Raw genomic sequence first — 23,182 nt, 5'->3', positions numbered from 1 at the left:
ACAACACATTTTCTGGGTTCCCTCTCTCTTCCAGGCCCCCTGTTAGATGCTGAAACACAGACAGGTATATCCTCAGTCTCTGCATTCAAGGGAGCTCATTATAGCTGGGGACACGAAACTGCCTTCAAATAACACAAATAACAACACGAGGGAGTGGACCTTTTCAATGAACTTGGCCACAAGTTCGGAGGACAGAGGTCACTTTGTAGTTAATGGCGTTCTTTGCTAGACCTGGAAGAGGGGAAAATTGAAAGTGGAGGTGGTGGTTCAACAGAGGAGGGGGAAATGCAGGTGAGCCTTCAGATGGGGTTGGTGAAGTGAGCAAAATCAAGGAAATGGGAGTCCTTAGGACAGACATGTTAAGAAACAGTGAAAAGACCAGTTTGGTTGAAGTCTTAAGTGATAGACAAACCTGGTGAAGCCTGCCGGAGCAAGACTCTAATGGGCTCGGAAGAAGCTTGAGGAATCCTTTTCCTTCTTAGGAGGCAGCAATTATGACAAAAAGCATGTATAAAAATACTTCAGTTATCTATTGCTATGTAGCAAAAACCCCCAACACTTAGTGGCTTAAAACAACCACCATTTCTCGTTTCTCATGATTCTGCAGTCTAGACAGGGCTCCACTAGATGGTTCTTCGGCTCCACATGGCGTCCGCTGGGGCTAAGTGCGCAAGATGTGCTGGATGTGTGCTAGTCACTGTCCTTGGAAAATGATTTGTAAGATGAATATGAAGGGCAAATTGAAGGTATCTTCTTCCCCTTGCAAGACATCTGAAGGGACTCCCAGCTTGAGACCCACCCTAAACCAAATTCAGGGTTTGAGGTTTTCTGGAAGACTCAGAGAGTTCGAATAAGGGCAGCCATTTCTTTACCCTCCCCCAGGGTTATAGCTCTTTGGCATCCAGCTTACTGTCTATTAAATTTCTTGCTTAGTGCTGGCCCTAGTTTTCACTATCATCACTTCCTGCTCCAGCCTGTCAAAGTGAAAATTCAGATTTGCTGGAAGTGGCAAATGCCTTCATGGCAAACGCAATTTTCTTACTTGTTTATTTCTCTCGGTTCCCATTTTCCCTTAATTTTTTGCATTACTGTATTGTCAGATCATTGATGCTTTAAAGGTGTAAAAAAAAAGAAAACCTAGCTCTCTAATATCAGAAAGAGAAAGTTCCTTCAATATTATCTCACTTGACCTCACAACAACCCTTTGAGTGATGTTCATTTTTCTTACACGTGGATGAGGAAACAGATCCAATGCGACATAGTAACTTGCCCAAAGTAATACAGGTAGCAAAACCCCATATCTCTCTGGCTCTAAATATTTTCAATTATTTTATTTGGTTAGAAATCAGCATCAGCCAGTAACAAAAAGCACACTCAGTGCCCAGTTGTTGGTTTCTAATATAATTTTCCAAAATAGGAACCAAGGTCCTTGGAGAAATGGCTGATTCTGGCTGCGGCAATGAATATATAAGATGAACCTGGAACATCTTCTAGAGCCAGAAAGTCAGAAAGTGCTCAAAACAGAAATAAAAATAGAAAGACCCACAGTTATGGGGGTATGTCCAAGGGATGTGGGAAGGAAATAACTGAAAGAGCTCCCAGGGGCCAAAGCTGGAACACTTAGAGCAACAAAATAGATAACATCATATTGGATTTTAACCCAAAGTATAAAATAATTAAACACATGGGAATTCCCTGGTGGTCCAGTGGTTAGGACTCCACGCTTCCACTGCAGCGGGGGGTCGGGGGGAGGGCACAGGTTTGATCCCTGGTCGGGGAAATAAGATCCCACATGCGGGATGGCCAAAAAATAAATAAAATTGAACATAAACAAAGAGACAAGTCTTCCTTGAAGAAGAATTCCAAATGATACGTAGATACTCCCCCCTTCAGGAAGTGAAACAATTTTCCTTCCCTTGAATGTGAGCTGGACTTAGTGACTTCCTTCTATTTTTAAGAATAGAGTATGCAAAGGGAAAAAAGTTACCTTACAGTGGAGAAATCTGGTAGATCCCATCTTAACAACGTGATTAAGGTTAATATCACCAGTAATAAGTCATGTTGATGACATAGACCTCTGATATGATGTGATGAGAAGAGTACTTCACTCTTCCCCAAAACCCATAGTCCAATCATGAAAAAAACATGTCAGACAAAACCAAATTGAGGGATGGTCCACACATTACCTGACTGGTACACCTCAAACTGTCAGTCAATGAAAGACAAGGAAGTACTGAGAAACCATCATCAAGCAGAGGCAACCAAGGAGACATGAGGACTGAATGTAGTGTGGTACCTGGATGGAGTCCTGGAACAGAAAAAGGACATTGGCAGAAAAACTGGTGATACCTGAATAAAGTCTATATTTGTTAACATTAATATACTAATATTTTTTTAATCTTAGTATATTTTATTGTTTTTATCTTTATTTTTTTATTGGGGTATAGTTGCTTTACAATATTGTGTTAGTTTCTGAAAGTGAATCAGCTGTATGTATACATACATCCCCTCTGTTTTAGATTTCCTTCCCATTTAGGTCACCACAGAGCATTAAGTAGAGTTCCCTATGCTATATAGCAGGTTCTCATTAGTTATCTATTTTATACATATTAGTGTATATATGTCAATCCCAATCTCCCAATTCATCTCTCCCCCACTTTCCCCCCTTGGTGTACATACGTTTGTGCTCTATATCTGTGTCTCTATTTCTGCCTCGCAAGCAGGTTCATCTGTACCATTTTTCTAGATTCCACATATATGCGTTAATATATGATATTTGTTTTTCTCTTTCTGACTTACTTCACTCTGTATGACAGTCTCTGGGTCCATCCGCATCTCTACAAATGATCCAATTCCATTCCTTTTTATGGCTGAGTAATATTCCATTGTATATATGTACCACATCTTCTTTATCCATTCATCTGTCGATGGGCATTTAGGTTGCTTCCATGACCTGGCTATTGTAAATAGTGCTGCAAATGACCCACCTCCTAGAGTAAGGAAAATAAAAACAAAAATAAACAAATGGGACCTAATGAAACTTAAAGGCTTTTGCACAGCAAAGGAAACCATAAACAAGATGAAAAGACAACCCTCAGAATGGGAGAAAATATTTGCAAATGAAGAAACAGACAAGGGATTAACCTCCAAAATATACAAACAGCTCATGCAACTCAATATCAGAAAAACAAACAACCCAATCAGAAAATGGGTGGAAGACCTAAATACACTTTTCTCCAAAGAAGACATACAGATGGCCAAGAGGCACATGAAAAGATGCTCAACATCACTACTTATTAGAGAAATGCAAATCAAAACTACCATAAGGTATCACCTCACACTGGTCAGAAGGGCCATCATCAACAAATCTACAAACAATAAATGCTGGAGAGAGTGTGGAGAAAAGGGAACCCTCCTGCACTGTTGGTGGGAATGTAAATGGATACAGCCACTATGGAGAACAGTATGGAGGTCCCTTTAAAAACTACAAATAGAACTACCATATGACCCAGCAATCCCACTACTGTGCATATACCCTGAGAAAACCATAATTCAAAAAGACACATGCACCTTAATGTACTAATACTGGCTTCTTAGTTCTGACAATGGGCCATAGTTATGTAAGACGTCAACATTAGGGGAAACTGGGTGAAGGGCATATGGGAACTCTCTGTTGGAACTTTTCTGTAAATCTAAATATATTCTAAGGGAATTCCCTGGTGGTCCAGTGGTTTGGACTTGGTGCTTTCACTGCCGTGGGCCCAGGTTCGACCCCTGTTTGGGGAACTAAGATCCTGCAAGCCACGTGGGGCTTGGCCAAAATATATATATACATATATGTGTGTGTATATATATATATATATATTCTAAAATAAAAAGTTTCTTTTAAAACGAAGTCAGCATCAGGGAATAGCAATCAGCCTGGGCTGCTTCTAAATAATAAAACTTTTCAGAGTACCCAGGAGTTATGCTGAAGCTCCAGTCTAATGATACTTCATAATGCATAGATTTATTCTTTTAAAAAAAATCTCATTGCATTCTCATAAAGATCTTCTAGGTAAGTAAGGCTGATATAATCCCCATGCAGTAAATGAATAAAACTAAGAAACAGAGAAGTTAAACAGCTGCCCAAGATTCCATCTGATCATAGAATCCAGAACTTCTAATCCTAAACGGAGGTGGACTAAGCATGCAGCATCACCTGTTTGTAGCCCTACTTGTCCACATGGGCACCACAGAGCACTTAAAAGACCTGAGTTCAAAAGCTTCAGAAAGGCCTGCCTGATGTCCCAGAGTGGGTAAGATCCATCCACATACTCCAGAAGCAGCCCAAGTGCCCACTGGTCCGACTGATGCTCATGAGAGATGGGGGTTTGGACAGGGTTTTGTTTTCTTTTAAAACGCAAGCGCATCTCCCAAGCCCTTCCTGGCTGTGATAACTAAGTGCTTGCTTTTGTCTGGAGCTTCAGTACTGACAGAGCTGGTCCACATTCATGATCCTGTGTAATCCCCACAAGCACCCGTTAGTGTGAATAGCTGCTAATCTACTTTAGGGACGGGGAATCTGAGGCTGACTTGCAGCTGATGTAGTGAGAGGGAAAGGTACTTCTGGACTCAGGTTCCCTGCTGTTCTAGTGACCCCAGACCTGAACTGTAGGATGGGGTAGCTCCACCTTTGTGCCCTCATTGTGAGACCTTGGCTCAAAGGCAGTCTCGTGGTGGTGCCCCTGGGGCTCCATCATAACAAGGCCCCCAAGTAAAAGGTCTCTGTGCCCTTTCCATTAAGAACTTTTGCAGGGGTGTGTATAGAACAATTGTGTGCTTTGTTCTTGGAAAATTTAGTGTCCAGGAATTATCCTGTTTCAGTCATCATTGACCTAGATGTTTGTTTTGCTTTAGATAATTATCAGCATTAAGGAGGAACTATCAGCTGAGGCTCATTTTAAGGAGGAAAATCTTTCAAAATAACCTAAGTTACCAATTGCGTATCTCCACTAAAACCAACTTCACGTTGCTTAAAATAACACAAAACCAAACGAAAACTTCAGCTTTTTAAAATGATGTATTTTAATGGAGATGAATATTTGTCCCTCAGTCCTCTACCTTATTTTATACCAGCCCTTAAAGTCAACTAAGGTTCTTTTTAAAAAATTTTATTTATTTTATTTATTTTTTATTTTTGGCTGCATTGGGTCTTCATTGCTGCGTGCAGGCTTTCTGTAGTTGCAGTGAGTGGGGGCTACTCTTTGTTGCGGCACACAGGCTTCTCATTGCGGGGGCTCCTCTTGTTGTGGAGCGTGGGCTCTAGTTGCTCAGGCTTCAGTAGTTGTGTCACGAGGGCTCAGTAGTTGTGGCTCATGGGCTTAGTTGCTCCGCGGCATGTGGGATCTTCCCAGACCAGGGCCCCAACCCGTGTCCCCTGCCTTGGCAGGCAGATTCTTAACCACTGCGCCACCAGGGGAGCCCCAAAGTCAACTAAGTTTTAGGGCTGGCTCATTTTTCTCATTGGAGTGTTTGCTCCCTGAACTCCCTGGCACAGCTGCCCGGCTCTGTCAGTGCCCACTGGTATTGGAACAGTGACTCTTGGTGACATACAGAGAAGCAAGTACATGTAGATGTGTGGTGAACTCACACTAGGAAATCCACAGGGGAGGAAGTTCTTCAGTCTATGTGGATCAAGAGAACCACGGACCAGCCATGGTTGCAGGTCAAAAAAGACCCTATTCAGCGTGGTGAAAATAATACTTAGTAAAATGTTGAATCAGGTTCTGTTTCCTGCCCTGAGCCCAAATCTTGGAACCATGTGAGAATGCGGGTTTTAAAGGACCTGCAGGGAAGTGAGGGAGGGCTGTGTAACCCAGCACAGCAGCACGGAGGGCCACTCCTCTCCACCTCCCAGAGGGCACGGGAGGCTGCCTGTAAGAGTAACCGTGTTAAAAACCAGACACTCGCTCAGGAAGGGAGAAAATAAATACTGATCATGACCATGGCCAAGCAATCACGCCACCTCCACAATATTTGATCACATTATACCCACAGCTGTTACTCCTTCACCCAGATGTTGCCTTGATGTCCGGATTGAGTCGTGACTGGCCAGTTCCTTCCAGAGAGCACTGTTTCTGTTGGAGCAGCAGGTGACTGGCACCTTTTTCCATCTGAGTCCTTCTCCCATGCCTCTAGACTGGCCGTTTTCATGTTGGTGTGTTAGGGTGAAGCTCAGATTCACCAGCACCAGCCCAAGTCCCGTTTTGTACCCTCACCAGCAAGTGGACACAGGGTGGGCCCAGCCCCTAATAGTCTTACGCTGCCCCAGTGAAAGGAATCCTTTTCCTCCCTGAGTGAGAACTGCCGGGAGACCCAGCTGCAGCAGGGAGGCCAGGGGGAGCCCATGGATGGCAAGTGATCTTGGCTCTTCTGCTGTATTTGCTCAAGTCTAAAACAGCCGCTAAGGTTTGGGTTTTAGTCTCAGTTTAGTCAATCAAATAGTTGATTCATTAAGGAGGAAAAACATTCAAGCCCGATGTTGATGGGTCATTCAAGTATTGATAGTTCTGAGTTGATGTAGCCACTAACACATTGATTTATTCTTAGGAAATGGGCTTAGAGTGAGAATGTGCAGAAGTGTGGCAGACACTAGACCCCAAAGCCAGGACGCTACGGGGCTCCTTTGAATTTAGAGGCTGGATAACACTTATTTACTATTTTGAATTAAGTGTACAATATAAATGCACTCACTGCCCTGTGGCATAAAGACTTGGGTTGGAAAAACAGAATAGGAAGAAAAACTTGGGGGAGAGTTCCAAGATGGAAGGATGGTGTTGGGACCTTAGCCCTTTTTCTCCTCAAATTTTAACTTCAAGAACACGTACCCCGTGCTCCTACCCACGAGGCTTAGAAATGGTGCACGCGCCCTTCACTTCCTACAAATGCTGTGTTGGCTGTCTTCCACACTGCGTTAAATGTTTCTTTTTAAATGGCCGCTCAGATTTCTTATCCTTCTATTTCCCTTTCCCCAAACACCTGGATCAAGGTAGCTTAACAGATGTTCAGATACTGGAATCAAATGCAACACAAACTGAGGTTTTAGGCAAAAGATGTTGCAAACATCCACTGGGTTGGGAAAGGGAGGTGGGGCTTCTCCATCCCTTGGCCTCACCTACTACCTACAGACTCTTTCTTTGTAAGGAATTTGAGAAAAGATCTCTGGTTCCCCAACCCCCGTCCTTCCTACCCAGTAAGGTCCATCTGACTTGGCTACAAGCAACTGACGAGGCTTTGAGAATGCTTGGCTGTGTCCTCCAGGCTGGTGTGGTGTGTAACCACAAGTGCCCATTCCATCAGGGTGGGGAGGGATAGCTCCTAATGATGGATCCTTGGTCTAGAAGCCAGGGGGGTGTCACTGAAATGACATCACAGTGAAGTGGTGTTACATGGAATGCAATTGAGTCAAATTTTAAAATCCTCTTTGTTTTGAAAGCACCCCCAGAACTGGCTTTAACTGCCTTTCACTATTGTAGGACCCCTGGTTCACTTCCAGGAGATGGCAGGAAGCAAAATATGAGTGTATCCTGGTCCACCTTCTTTTCCAAGAGCCAGAAACCCTCAAACCAGAGAGACAAGAAAAATAGCAGTCCCAACAGAGTACCACTAAGAAAAGGGAAAAACTCTCTTTTCCCTCCCCCCTCCCCTTTACCTCTGGCCCAAGCCTGCTCTTCAGTGGCATAAAATACATTGTTGAACCTATAAATGCAGGCCATTCAACTGAGGTTAAGAAAATACAAGTGAGATGTGTTTCTTCACTTTGGCCAGTAAAATGGACCCTGAGGTCACCACCCCTGCAATCCTGGTTCTGCGTGGCAGCCATCTGGTCGACCCTTGTGCTTTGCCTCACAGTACAGCTTTGTGTATCTGGGAGAGCCAGGCTCATTCCGTTTCATTCATTCAAGGATAACTTGTTATAACCACAGGATCGAGCAACTTGTTTTGCTGAGCTCCAGCCTCTGAGTTCTTCTGGCAACTGTATTATCCTGGGCTCCTTGGGGAGATACTTGAAGTGCTGGGTAATTGGGGTCCTACTCCATAAGTCTGAGTTCATCCCCTCACTACGGGATGCGCAGTGAGAATTTCCTGTCGGTGAAATTTCTTCCTAAGAGTAATTGTGTTACACACCAAAAAAACACCTTCCAGGAGGTGGAATTCAGCTGCGTCAAACAGACAGAGCAGACCCCAGTCACAGTTAGGACAAGGCGGGTTTTATTATGATTCTATAATAATAAAATTTAAATGAATTACTGAACTGGAAACAGAAATGATGCCGAGTACATCCACTTTGGTAGAAATTGTTAATCTAGTTAGAAATCAATACTTTTAATAAAATAAAATGTGTTTGTAGTTTTTCTTTTTCTCATGGTAAATTGCCCCTTTCCTTTGATTTTAGAGACTAGATACTGCTGTGTCCTGTCCCACCTCTCCCTTCCTCTGGGGGACTCAAAGAACTTGGTACTTGGTAAACCATACAGAGACAGCTAGTAGGGGTGGCCCCATTTTAAGGGACAGAGAAGGGACAGGACTCACTTGTGAGCACCCATACGTCTATAGAAAACCAAAATTCCTCTGTCTCCTCCTTCCTTGGACAGCTGGTCATTCACATCACAAATTTTGGCCTTGAACCACCAGGCATTAATTCAGTTCACCAAATTAGCTACTGCTGAGACAATGTAAGAAAAAATAGCCAGCTCAAGTGTGTGACTTTTGGCAAGGTCTCTTGGAATACAGGTGTTCCATTTCTTAATCTGGGTGACGGCTACGTGTGTGTGTTCATTTTGTGATAATCCAGCAAGCTGATATATACTTACTCTTTGTATCTCTGCATTATGCTCCATCTAAAAAGAATACAAAGAAAAAAGAGAAAAGAACTCTATTGTGTTTATTAAATCCCTTTGTTAAAACCTAACCCGAGAGACATCTGACTACAATTATGGGGGGTTGATTTTTTAATTGAACTTTTTATTTTTAGAGAATAATAAATTCACATGCAGCTGTAAGAAGTAATACAGAGATATTTCATGTCCCTTTACCTAGTCTTCCCCAGTGGAATCACTGGCAGAACTATAATACAATATCACACCCAGGATTTTGACATTGATACAGCACAGATACAGTGTTTTCTTCACCACAAGGGTTCCTCATGTGGTGCTTTTTTTTTTTCCCTTTTTATTTATTTATTTATTTATTTATTTATTTTTTTGGCTGTGTTGGGTCTTCGTTGCTGTGTGCAGGCTTTCTCTAGTTGCAGCTAGCGGGGGCTACTCTTCGTTGTGGTGCGTGGGCTTCTCATTGAGGTGCCTTCTCTTGTTGCAGAGCAGGGCTCTAAGCATGCGGGCTCAGTAGTTGTGGCTCACGGGCTCTAGAGCACAGGCTCAGTAGATGTGGTGCATGGGCTTAGTTGCTCCATGGCATGTGAGATCCTCCCGGACCAGGGCTTGAACCCGTGTCCCCTGCACTGGCAAGCAGATTCTTAACCACTGTGCCACCAGGGAAGTCCCAAGATTTTTTTTTTTTTTTTTTTTTTTTTTTTGCCTATGGATGTCCAATTTCCTTAACAGCAGTTTCTTGAAAGGTTATCTCTTCTCCATTGAATTGCTTTAACACCTTTGTCTAAAATCAGTTGGGCATATTTGTGTCATTCTATTTCTGCATTCTCCATTTTGATACAAGGGGCTGTGTACCTATTTCTGTGCCAATACCACATGGTCAGTCTTGATTACGTTAGTTATATAAACTTGAAATGTGGTAGGTTGATTCCTCCCACTTCATTCTTTTTCAAAATTGTTTTAGCTATTCTAATTCTTTTCCTTTCCATGTAAATATTAGAATAATCTTGTCTATATCTACAAAAAAATCTTTCTGGGATTTTGATAGGAATTATTAAACCTGAATATTGCTTTTTGGAGGAATGAGATCAATACTACACTGAATCTTCTAATCTATGAATATGGTATGTCTCTCCATTTATATAGATCTCTTCTGATTTCTTTCATCAACATATTGTAGTTTTTAGCATACAAGACCTGTACACGTTTTGTTAGACTTACACCTAATTATTTCCTTTTTTTGAGTGATTGTAAATAGTACTGCATATTTGATTTCAAGTGTCCACATGTCCATTGCTAGTATATGGAAATACAATTGATTCTTCATATGTTGATTTTGTATTCTACAACCTTGCTGAACTTACATATTAATTCTAGGAGTTCTTGTAGATTCCTAGAATATTCTGTACAAACAAACATGTCATCTGAAAATAATGACATGGTTTTATTGGATATAGGATTCTGGGTTGAGAGGTTTTTTTTTCAGCACCTGAACGCATTTCTGGCCTTCATAGTTTCTAATGAGAATCTGCTGTCATTAAAATCATTTTCCCCTTATGAATAAATCATCATTTTTCCCTCTTTGTTTTGAAGGATTTTTTTCTTTAGTTTTCAGAAGTTTAATGATGATATGCCTTGATGGTATTTCTTTGAATATACCCTGGTTGAGTTTCAGTCAACATTTTGAAGTTTGGTTTATGTCTTTTGCCAAAATGGGGAGTTCCCAGTCATTTCATTATGTACTTTTCAGCCCTGCCCTCTTTCTTTTCTCTTCTTTTCTCACAAGAACTCTGATGACATTTAAGTTAGATTTTTTTTTTATAACCACACAGGACCCTTAGCCTCTGTTCTTGTTTTTTTTTCCAGTCTGTTTTCTCTCCATTGTTCAGATTTAGTAATTTCTATCATTCTATCTTCCAGTTCACTAATGTTTTCCTCTGTCTCCTCCATTCTGGTGTTGAGACTATCCACTGAATTTTTATTTTGGTCATTGCATTTCCTTTCCATTTTTAAATTGAAGTATAGTTGATTTACAATACATTAGTTTCAGGTGTATGACATAGTGACTCAATATCTTTATAGATTATACTCCATTTAAAGTTATTATAAAAGAATGGCTATATTTCCCTGTGCTGTACACTATATCCTGATACTTATTTTTTATACATAGTAGTTTGTGCCTCTTAATCACATACCACTAGCTCTCCCCTACCTCCTTCCCACTCCCCATTGGTAAACACTAGTTCTTCTCCATATCTGTGAGTCTGTTTTTGTTTTGTTATATTCATTCATTCTATTTTTTAGATTCCACACATAAGTGATAATATAGAGTATTTGTCTTTCTCTGTCTTGAATTTATTTCACTGAGCATAATACTCTCTAGGTCTATCCAGGTTGTTGCAAATGACAGATTTTCCTTCTTTTTATGGCTGAGTAGTATTCCATTATGTATATATACCACTTCTTCTTTATCCATTCATCAGTTGATGGACACTTAGTTTGCTACCATATCTTGGCTATTGTAAATAATGCTGCTATGAACATTGAGGTGCATGAATCTTTTCAAATTAGTGTTTTCATTTTCTTCAGATATATACCCAGCAGTGGGATTGCTGGATCATATGGTAGTTCTATTTTTAGTTTTTTGAGGAACCTCTGTACTGTTTTCCATAGTGGCTGCACCAATTCACAATTCCACCAACAGCATACTAGGTTTCCCTTTTCTTCACATCCTCATCAATGTTTGTTATTCGTAGACTTTTTGATAATAGCCATTTTAACAGGTGTGAGGTGCTATCTCATTATGGTTTGATTTGCATTTCTCTGATGACTAGTGATGTTGTGCATATTTTCATGTGCCCATTGACCGTCTGTATATCTTCTTTGGAAAAATGTCTATTCAGGTCTTCTATCCATTTTTTAATTAGTTTCTTTGTTTTTTTGATATTGAGTTGTGTGAGCTGTTCATATATGTTGAATATTAACCCCTTGTCCATCATATTATTTGCAAATATTTTCTCCCATTCAGTAGGTTGCCTTTTCATTTTGTTGATGATTTCCTTTCCTGTGCAAAACTCTTAAGTTTAATTAGGTCCCATCTGCTTATTTTTGCTTCTATTTATTTTGCCTTAGGAGACATATCCAAAAAAATATTGCTACGATTTATGTCAAAGAGTATTCTGCCTCTATTCTCTTCTAGAAGTTTTGTGGTTTCAGGTCTTACATTTAGGTCTTTAATTCATTTGGGTTTATTTTTGTATATAATGTGAGGATATGCTCTAATCTCATTCTTTTACATGTAGCTGTCCAGTTTTCTCAGCACCACTTATTTATTTTATTTTATTTTATTGTCAACTTTCATTTTTTTAATTAAATTTACATTCACTCAAGATTATGAGGTAATTCTGGAAGTTGCTGAGAAAAATATTAACAGCACGTTAAAAAAAATTGAAATAGCTTTGTCTCTGTCTAGGGCATTGCTAGGTGTATAAATAATTTGTATTTGAATGTATCTTTTTTTTTTAACATCTTTATTGGAGTATAATTGCTCCACAACAGTGTGTCTGTTTCCGCTCCACAACTAAGTGAATCAGCCACACACACACACACATATATTCCCATATCTCTTCCCTCTCCCATCTCCCTCCCTCCCACCCTCCCCATCCCACCCCTCCAGGTGGTCACAAACCAAGGAGCTGATCTCCCTGTGCTATGCGGCTGCCCCCCACTAGCTATCTATTCCACGTTTGGTAGTGTATACATGTCCATGCCACCCTCCCACTCTGTCACAGCCCACCCTTCCCCCTGCCCACATCCCCAAGTCCACTCTCCAGTAGGTCTGGGTCTTCATTCCCGTCTTACCCCCAGGTTCTTCATACCTTTTTTTTTTCTTAGATTCCATATATATGTGTTAGCATACGATATTTGTTTTTCTCTTTCTGACTTACTTCACTCTGTATGACAGACTCTAGGTCCATCCACCTCACTACAACTATCTCAATTTCAGGCTCCCTGACTTCAGACTATACTACAAAGCTACAGTAATCAAGACAGTATGGTACTGGCACAAAAACAGAAATACAGATCAATGGAACAGGATAGAAAGCCCAGAGATAAACCTACACACATCTGGTTATCTTATCTTTGATAAAGGAGGCAAGAATATGCAATGGAGAAGAGACTGCCTCTTCAATAAGTGGTGCTGGGAAAACTGGACAGCTACATGCAAAAGAATGAAATTAGAACACTCCCTAACACCATACACAAAAATAAACTCAAAATGGATTAAAGAGCTAAATGTAAGGCCAGACACTATAAAACTCTTAGTGGGAAACATAGGAAGAACACTCTTTGACATAAATCACAGATCCTTTCTGACCCACCTCCTAGAGAAATGGAAATAAAAACAAAAATAAACAAATGGGACCTAATGAAACTTAAAAGCTTTTGCACAACAAAGGAAACCATAAACAAGACTAAAAGACGATCTGCAGAATGGGAGAAAATATTTGCAAACCAAGCACTGACAAAGGCTCAGTCTCAGGGCTTCCCTGGTGGCACAATGGTTGAGAGTCCACCTGCCAATGCAGGGGACACGGGTTCGTGCCCTGGTCCGGGAAGATCCCACATGCCGTGGAGCAGCTGGGCCTGTGAGCCACGGCCACTGAGCCTGCATGTCCGGAGCCCATGCTCCGCAACGGGAGAGGCCACAACAGTGAGAGGTCTGTGTACCACAAAAAAAAAAAAAAAAAAAAGGTGCCATCTCCAAAATATACAAATAGCTCATGCAGATCAATATCAAAAAAAAAAATCAAACAACCCAATCCAAAAATAGGCAGAAGATCTAAATAGATATTTCTCCAAAGAAGATATACAGATTGCCATCAAACACATGAAAGGATGCGCAACATCATTAATCATTAGAGAAATGCCAATCCAAACTAGAATGTGGTATCACCTCACACCAGTCAGAATGGCCATCATCAAAAAGTCTCCAAACAGTAAATGCTGGAGAGGGTGTGGAGAAAAGGGAACCCTCTTGCACTGTTAGTGGGAATGTGAATTGATACAGCCACTATGGAGAACAGTATGGAAGTTCCTTAGAAAACTAAAAATAGAACTACCATATAACCTAGCAATCCCAATACTGGGCATATACCATGAGAAAAATCATAATTCAAAAAGAGACATGTACCACAATGTTCACTGCAACACTATTTACAATAGCCGGGACGTGGAAGCAACCTAAGTGTCCATCATCGGATGAATGGATAAAGAAGATGTGGCACATATATACAATGGAATATTACTCAGCCATAAAAAGAAACGAAATTGAGTTATTTGTAGTGAGGTGGATGGACCTAGAGTCTGTCATACAGAATGAAGTAAGTCAGAAAGAGAAACACAAATACCATATGCTAACACATATATATGGAATCTAAAGAAAAAAAAAAGGTTCTGAAGAACCTAGGGGCAGGACAGGAATAAAGACACAGACGTAGAGAATGGACTTAAGGACATGGGGAGGGGGAAGGGTAAGGTGGGACGAAGTGGGAGAGTAGCATTGACATATATACACTACCAAATGTAAAATAGATAGCTAGTGGGAAGCAGCTGCATCACACGGGGAGATCAGGCTCGGTGCTTTGTGACCACCTAGAGGGGTGGGATGGGGGGGTGGGATAGGGAGGGTGAGAGAGAGATGCAAGAGGGAGGGGATATGGGGATACATGTATACATATAGCTGACTCACTTTGTTATACAGCAGAAACTAACACAACATTGTAAACAGTTATACTCCAATAAAGATGTTTAAAAAAATGTTGGCAATCACCAAATTGCTTTTCTTTCTTTCTTTTTCTCTTAATTAAAAAAAGTGGGATCTATTTTATATACATTGATATGCACAAATTGTAATGGTACCGTTCAGTGAGTTTTGACAGATGAAATGGTAGATTGCATCATGCACACGCCATCCATCATCTAAGAAATTCCTCTCAGCCCTTTTTCTATTAATACCTTCCCTTCACTCCCAAGGTTCTGTCTTTGTCACCACTGCTCAGTTTGTTTGCCCCGGAGTTTCATAGGAATGGAAGTAGATAGACTGGATCTTCTGCTCAGCATGATGTTTATGAGATGTTGAGTAGTTCATTCCTTCCTTTTTTTTTCTGAGTAATATTTCATTGTATATATCTCTGCCAAACTCTCCCAACTCCCTCTCCCTCTCAAATGCTGATTTCTCTAGGACTCAGCTATGAGTCCAGTTCTTGCAGGCTGACTTCAGAAATTGGCCTTGTTATCTCCAGCTGACCTCAACTGCACCATTCCACAGTTACTAAGGTACAATGTCCTGTCTGTACGCACCTGAGGGAAGAAAAAATTACTGAAGATTTACGATCTTTTAATTTTTTTTCTGCATTAATGAGTTTGTGTTAAAAAATTGTTTATTCTATTGTTGATGGACATTTAGGATGTTATGGATTTGGTGTTATTATGAATAAGATTGTCAGGATCATTTTTGTTCATTTTTTTTGCACATATGTTTTCATTTCTTTTGGTAAATACTTAAAAGTGGTATTAATGGATGTTATAGTAGACATTTATTTAACTGTCTAAAAAGATACTGTAAACAGTTCTCCAAAAATTGTTATACCATTTACAACTTTACTAGCAGTGTATAAGAGTTCTGTTGTTCCACACCCTCACTGACATTTTGGTGTTGTCAACCTTTTAAATTTAGGTATTCCAGTGGGTACGTAGTAATATCTCATTGTGTGTTAATTTTCATTTTCCTGATATTTAATGGTTTGGGGCACCCTTTTGAGTGCTTCCTTGTTTTTCGTGTGTCTTTTGTCAAGTGTCTGTTTAAATCTTTTGCCCATTTTAAACTGTGTGCTGTTGTTACTCTTTTTAAAAACACCAAGTTGTAAGCATTTGTCATACATTCTAAATACAGGTACTTGGATTTTTCCCAGTCTGTAGCCTATTTATTCATTTTCTTAACAGTATCTTTTGAGAAGATGAAGTTTTACAATTTGATGAAATAAAATTTTTAACTTAAAATATTAGCTTATAAATTTCCTGGGAAATAAAAGGGTCAAATATGATTTTGATTGTGATTGCATTAAATCTATATATCAGTTTGGGGAGAATTGATATTTCAAAAATTCATGAACATGGTATATCTCTCCATTTTATTTAATTCCCTCCAACAATGTTTTGTATTTTTCAGTAATAGAATCCTTGAACATATTTCATTAAATTAATTTCAAAAAATTTTAAAAGTGTTTTAAAGATCTTGCCAATGGTATATTTAAATTTTCCTTTTCTACATGTATGTTACATACATGTTCCATATTTAGTATACACACAATGAATTTTTGTACATTGACTTGTACAATAAGCTCACTAAAATCACGTAATAGTTCAAGTAGTTTGTTTGTAGATTCCCTGAGATTTTCTAAGTACTCAATAATATCATCTGAGGATAAAAACATTTTACTTCTTTCTTACCAATCTGTATTTTTTAATGCATTTTTCTTGCTTTGTTGCATTGGCTGAGACCTGCAGGTCAGTGTTGAAAGGAAATATTGAAATGAGGCATCCTTGCTTTTTTCCTCAGTCTTATGGGGAAAGACTTCTATATTTTGATATTAACTGTAAGATTTTCATAGCTGTCCTTTATCAGATTTCAGAAGCTCCCTTTTACTCCTATTTTGAGTTTCTATCTTGAATATTTTGTAAGTTATCAAAAGCTTTTTCTGAATCAGTTGTTTTCTGCATATCGATCATACGATTTTTCTCCTCGATGCCATTAATGTAATCAGTTACATGATTTTTTAGTTTTAAACCAATCTTGCATTTTGAGGATGAATCCCACTTGGCCATGATGCTGGTCCATTTTATATACAGATGATTTTACATGCAAACATTTTGTTAAGGATTACTGTATCTATGTTCATAGGGAATATTGGTCTTTTAGTTCCTTGTTATGATCTTGTTAGCTTTTGGCATCAGGGTATGCTGGCTTCATAAGAGGAAAAATATGTTCCTTCACCCTCTATTTTTTTAAAGAGATTTTGTATAAAATTGTCAATGAGGGTTTTTATCTGGTGTAATATCCTCTGAGAATAAAGAAAATTTGGGGGCAATTTTTTTGTAGTGAGAGTCTATGGCAAAAAATCTCCCAGTTTTTACTCATCTTAAAATTTTTAATTTCATCTTCATTTTTAAAGGACAATTTCACTGGATGTTGAATTTTAGATTAATTTGTTATCCTATTGTCTTCTTTCTTTCCTTGTGTCTGATGAGAATTCAGCTATCATTCTTAACATTTTTCCCATGCATGAGATTAAGTTTTCTCTGACTAAGCTTACAATTTTTTCTTACGTTTTGTTTTAGGCAATTTTACTATGGTGTACCTAGGTATGGGGTTTTTTTTGTTTGTTTTAAAATGTATCTATTTGGTGTTCATTGTACTTCTTGAATATATAGAGTATGTTTTATATCAAATTTGGAAACATTTCAACCATTATGTCTTCTAGAATTTTCTCATTCTCTCTGACATCTGGGATTCCAATTGCATGTATGTTAGGTTGCTAATATAATCCCACAGGGCACTGATGTTCCCTTCATTTTTTTTTTCTTTTTTCTCTCTGCCCCACTTAGAATAATACCGACCTGTTTTCAAGTGTACTAATCTTTTTCTGCAATGTTCATTCTGCTATTAAACCCATCCGTGAATGGGTTTGTTTCATTTTACAATATTTTCAATATTTAAATAAAACGTTTATTTTATTTCATTTTTAAATAGTCCTTTTTTCAGTTCTAAAATTTTCCTTTCATTCTTTTTTAGAGGTCACATTTATCTCATGAAGTATCCCATTTTCATCTATTATATCCATTTTTTTCTTATAAATTCTTGAATACATTTATAATAATTGTTTTTAAAACTTACTGGTCATCTGTAAGTTTGCTTTTACTAATTGTGCTTTCTCTGGATTTGGGGTTATATTTTCCTGCTTCTTTGCAGATCTTATACCTTTTTATTATACTCCAGACACAATGTATAACAGATTTTATTTTCTTTTGTTTATTTCCTGTTCTTTTGTCTGGTGGTTAGGGTATGGGGCTGATCATTAGGGTTCCAGAGTCAAGTTGAGCAGGGGCTGCTTTAATTAGCCCAACTCCCATCCCCACTCCCATACTGCCTTTTCGGTCCTGTCAGCAGTTGAGTTGGCAGGATGTTGGAACACAGTCTCAGAAATCTTTGATTCAATTTTGGGTTCAACTTCTGGTTGTTACCATGGGAGCTAAGTTCTCTTGAATCTTTTTACACCTTAACTAGAAGTCCTTCCAAATTGCTTTTGAAATCATTTAGTTGATGAAATTCAAAATTCCAGGACCCGTGGACACAGAATTTCTCCATAATAACTTGGGACTCTTACTGTATATTTAGTTCTGGCAGTTTGTGTAGCTTCTGCTTCTTGAAAAAAATAGTTTGACTGAAAATTATTCCTTCTTGGGTATATTTACATTTCTTTGGGTCTGTACTTATATGGCTGAACTATCAGCTGATTAAAATGCCATAATCTCATGTATGAAAACGTGTGAAGCTAGTAGTGAAGTTTTACTTTAACCACCTAATTTAATATTCTTTTTCGGTTCATGTAAATGCCTTTGTAGAAAATGCTACCAAGGGCGGCATTGTGGTTACTTTAATTCCATTGCCAATACTTTTATATGGTTTCCTGTATTCTAAAGGGAAGGCTATATGCACTTGTCTTCTTTTTAAACTTTTCCTCTTATGAATCAGTAGCAGTATGAATAAATGTCAGAAGTTCTTATTAAGTGGTTAAAGTTGATACCTCTGTCTCAGTGTTCTTGATTTAAGTAATGATGATTAAGCAGACTTTGTATTAGAAAATGCAGAGGTATAAAGAAATTGTTTTTTATTACTAAGTAAAGAACACGCAATAATAATAATATTTATAAATACTCTGTGCCAAACTCACTTGGTTCTGACATTTTAGAGATAAGGAAGTCACAACATCAGGATTCAAAGTCCCACTCCTTTACTAAAATGGGCTTTGCCAGTAATACTTAGAAAAGAACAGAATTATATACTCTTCGGTCAAGAAACATTGCAATAGGAAAAACACTTGGAAGGTAAATTTGTCTCTCCTCAAAATAAACTCTCTAGTTAGGCTAAATGAAGGCATTTTTGTCGTTGTTTTTGTTTGGTAGGGAATGCAGTTTCTCCATTCTAACATCTCAGACTATGCTAAACATTTTTATCAGATGAAGAAGTAATCAGCATAAAATATAATTAACATTGATTCAGAGAAAATATTAAGCTGGAGTCCTGATTATTTAACAGAACCACAGAATTTCATTTCATGCTAATGAAACCTGGCCATAGCAACCATGAGAATGTGTGTGTTCTTGGGACCAAGAAGCTGAGGGCTGGCCCTGCCTTGAGGCGCTGGCCAGTGGTCAGTAGAAACAGGAGCAGAGTCCCCTTTCCCGTGGTTGTTGGGTAAATTGACAGGGTTAGAAGCACAGCACACAGTGTGCGGTTCTGCCCCATGTAACGGTTTCAGGTATGTTTTTCTTTATGTTGACCACTAGCCTGGCATTTGGGGCTAAGGTGGCAGATTAGCTGTTACAGACCTACCATTCTGACCCTTTAGAGAATGTTTGTCTACAGAGGCAGGCAATTCTGCAAGAGAGGTGATTGGATGGGAGAGAAGTTGGAAATCTTCACAACAAGTGGTACCAACTGCAGGGTAATTACTTGATTGAGGCGATTTTCACTATTTGACAGTCAGCCTGTTGCTCTTTGAAGGGATTTGACTTGTGTTTGGTGACTTAAGGTGTGGACCAGAAGAGCAGGAAGGCCTGTGTAGGAAGAGAATCCACAGAGCAAGTGGCCCTCTGTCCACAGGTAGAGAATCTGTCGTTTCTTGAAGACCCTTGTATCTGAGCCTCATTGGCTTGTTTTCTGGAGAGTTGAAGCCTTGTCCTTCTTGGGAAGAGCATCAGACTGGCCCTTTCACATCATGGCGACTGGCCCTGAAGCCAGTGTCCTCAGCACCTTCCTTCAGAGGCAACATCTGAGAGCCCTCTTGCGCCACCCATTACTGTCCTAAGTCCTCTTGGGGAACCTGAGGCCGTGCGGCTGGTCAGATCCATGCTTTCCACGTTGGACACATGTGGAGCATTGATTCTGACTTAGGGAGAATAGCACAGGTCACATGTTTGCTACAGTGGTGGAGGCATTTCCTCAGGGCAACACCCTGTACCCTCCAAAGACTGGGAACAGTGAGGCACTGGGGGAGAGATGGAGGCAGAATGGAAGCTGTGGAAGCGGAAAGCTCTGGATGAAAACCCTAGTTGTTCCAGTTATGAGGTATGTGACTTAGAGCGAAATCCTAAACTCTTTAAGCCTTGGTTTCCTCATCTGTAAAATGGGCTGATAGCTGACAGACTTGTTATGAGGACTGAAGGAGGCAGTTAATATAAAGACCTCGTCTGTAACCTGGCACACAGTAGATATCCAGTAAATGGCCATCTCAGGGAGCAGAACACAGAACACCTGGGTCACATAGCTGATAGGCCGCTGCACGATATTGTTATAAAGATGCTGGAGATGCAGGGATGCTGCCAAATCAAGGCAGCCGAGTGGCTCCCTCTGTACCTTTATGTGTTCAGCCATCTGGGAAGGGGTGTGGAAAGCATGGACACTACGCGGAAGAGGTCACTCCTTGGCAAAGCCTGGGAGGCACCAATCTACAACATGTCCACTGGGGACTAGGATTGAACAGCACAAGCATGGGAGAGCAGCAGAGGCTAAAGGCAGGCAAAGGTGGCCAGAGGCATCTGACAGAATCTCAGTTATATGTCACAGCAGCAGTGAAGGCCGTAAATGATAGGCACAAGCAATATGGAAACCTCACTTCACCAATCACTTCAACTTATTCCCTCATCTCATCTTTTAGATTAAAAAATATCTGTCAATTAATGGTTTTAAGCTTCCCCTTCTTTGAAAGTTTCTGGCTCATTTTCTAGTTCATCCAAAATAAGTCAGTTGAAGAAGAAGGGGCAGAGAATGACGTGAATACCCCCAACATCTAACAATGCCTTAGACAGTAAAGACTGGCTGCGTAGAGATTCCTTTTGAAAAGTATGTGTAACTGCTATCTTATAACAGTGTATCTGTGGTTTGGTTTGGTAAGGTTGCAAGTTTCCATTTCTGTGCTTCAACCAGCTACAGTCATTGGTACCAACAAGGACACTCTTGCACATCACCTTTAGGACACACACATGATGTCATTTCACACATGAGGCAACAGGTCAGGGAAGGCTATTTGCCCACGGTCCCAGGACGAGGGGGTGGTGGAGCCTCATTCCACACCTTGGCTGCCTGGTGTGCTTTCGTGAGAGAATTCTCTGCAAACCCATCACCCCTGATTTCCCAGGCATCTGGGGGTCAGATGCCCATGTAAACCTTTTCCTCTATCATCCACGCACATGAAATGCTAACCATGTAAGATCTAGCTCTGCTATTGGAGGTACCTGATCTGAGTAGCCTCTATGTGGTAACGGGACATATAAGGACAGGTGTTATTCTTTTATTTCTAACGAGCCCAGACCTCCTGAAAGATATGCTCCAAAATATCACTCTTAAAAATCAATGTTTTTCCAAAAAAATAAAATCTAAAATAAAAATTTTAAATAAAATCAATGTTTCCAATGGGTTTACTACCCTTTTGTAAGGCAGGTTGTCCTTTCCTCGAGGTCAGCGTAGGCATGGGAGGCCATTCTGTAAGTGATGGGTGGAACTTCCCCTGGTCCTGGCTGCACTCTTCCAGGCAGCCAAAGCCAGAAGGGGTCCCAGAGTGCAGGGGGCAGCCACTCGGCCATTGTTCTCCCTTGGCAAGTCGAGCAAAAGCCTGAACAGTGCCATGTCACCTGCCAAGAGCAGCTGTGTTCTTCTCCTGTGCCCTGACATTCTGTTACTGACCCAAAAGTGAGTTTTGGAAGAGATTTTAATAACACCCAGAAAGATATATCCTTTTGCTGCCTGACACAGTCAAAGCACTGTCAGAGGAGGCCAGTTACAACCAGAGATTTAAATAAGAACTGGAGTCTCAAAACATAATACCCCAAATGCCCAAGTTTCAGTTGAAAAACAGTCATCAGACCAAGAACAAGGAAGATCTCAAACTGAATGAAAAAGGACAATCAATATATGCCAAGAGATGACAGAGATGTTGGAATTATTTGACGATTTTAAAGCAGCCGTCATAAAAATGCTTTGACCAGCAATGATGAATACACTTGAAACAAATAAAAAATAGAAAGTCTCAGCAAAGGAATTGAAACTGTAAAGAAGAGTGAATGGACATTTTTAAACTGAAAAAAAAAAAATATATATATATATATATATAATAGTCATACATAGATATACAGATAAGAATTAAGCATTCAGGGAAAATAAAAGTGACAGAAAAGCAAATGGAGGGCTTTTCGCGTAAGCAGCCTGAGGTGACCTCTAAAACTGGTTCGCTATTCACTTGACCCAGAAAACCCCACAAAATCATGCAAGTCAAGAGGTTCAAATCTTCGTGTTCACTTTAAGAACACTCGTGAAACTGCCCAAGCCATTAAGGGTAGGCATATCTGAAAAGCCACCAAGTATCTGAAGGATGTCACTTTAAAGAAGCAATGTGTGCCATTCCGTCGTTACAATGGTGGAGTTGGTAGGTGTGCCCAGGCCAAACAGTAGGGCTGGACGCAGGGTCGGTGGCCCAAAAACAGTGCTGAATTTTTACTGCACATGCTCAAAAATGCAGAGAGTAATGCTGAACTTAAGGGCTTAGATGTAGATTTTCTGGTCACATCCAGGTGAACAAAGCCCCCAAGATGCGCTACAGGACTTACAGAGCTCATGGTCGGATCAACCCATACATGAGCTGTCCCTGCTGCATTGAGATGATCTTTACTGAAAAAGAACAGATTGTTCCTATACCAGAAGAGGAGGTTGCCCAGCAGAAAAAGATATCCTAGAAGAAAGTGAAGAAACAAAACCTTATGGCCTGGGAATAAATGCCGCAAAAAATAAATGCAAATAAAAGTAAAAAAAAGAAAGCAAATGGAGGGAATCAGTATCTAGCTAGTACCTACTATGTGACAAGGCCAGTAATGCTAAATGCTTTATTATTATTATTATTATTATTATTATTATTATATAATATAAATATATTATTACATATTTATTACTTAATCCTTACAAAACCCTAAGAGAG

The 23,182-nt window shown here is 39.8% G+C and overlaps 1 protein-coding gene and 1 pseudogene across 2 annotated transcripts in view; both read left to right on the top strand.

Annotated features, from left to right (window-relative positions):
• The window catches only part of ACOXL (acyl-CoA oxidase like), a gene marked incomplete at its 3' end in the record, with an annotated part of 353,946 nt that overhangs the window by 321,778 nt on the left and 8,986 nt on the right, over positions 1-23,182 (top strand).
• Positions 22,444-23,148, top strand: LOC308628147 (large ribosomal subunit protein uL22-like; annotated as a pseudogene). The gene has a single exon. The product of its transcript is annotated as a large ribosomal subunit protein uL22-like (transcript).

Source organism: Mesoplodon bidens, assembly GCF_964165515.1.
Source record: "Mesoplodon bidens genome assembly, chromosome: 14".
Classification (NCBI taxonomy): Eukaryota; Metazoa; Chordata; class Mammalia; order Artiodactyla; family Ziphiidae; genus Mesoplodon; species Mesoplodon bidens.
This window is presented reverse-complemented; position numbering and strand designations above follow the sequence as displayed.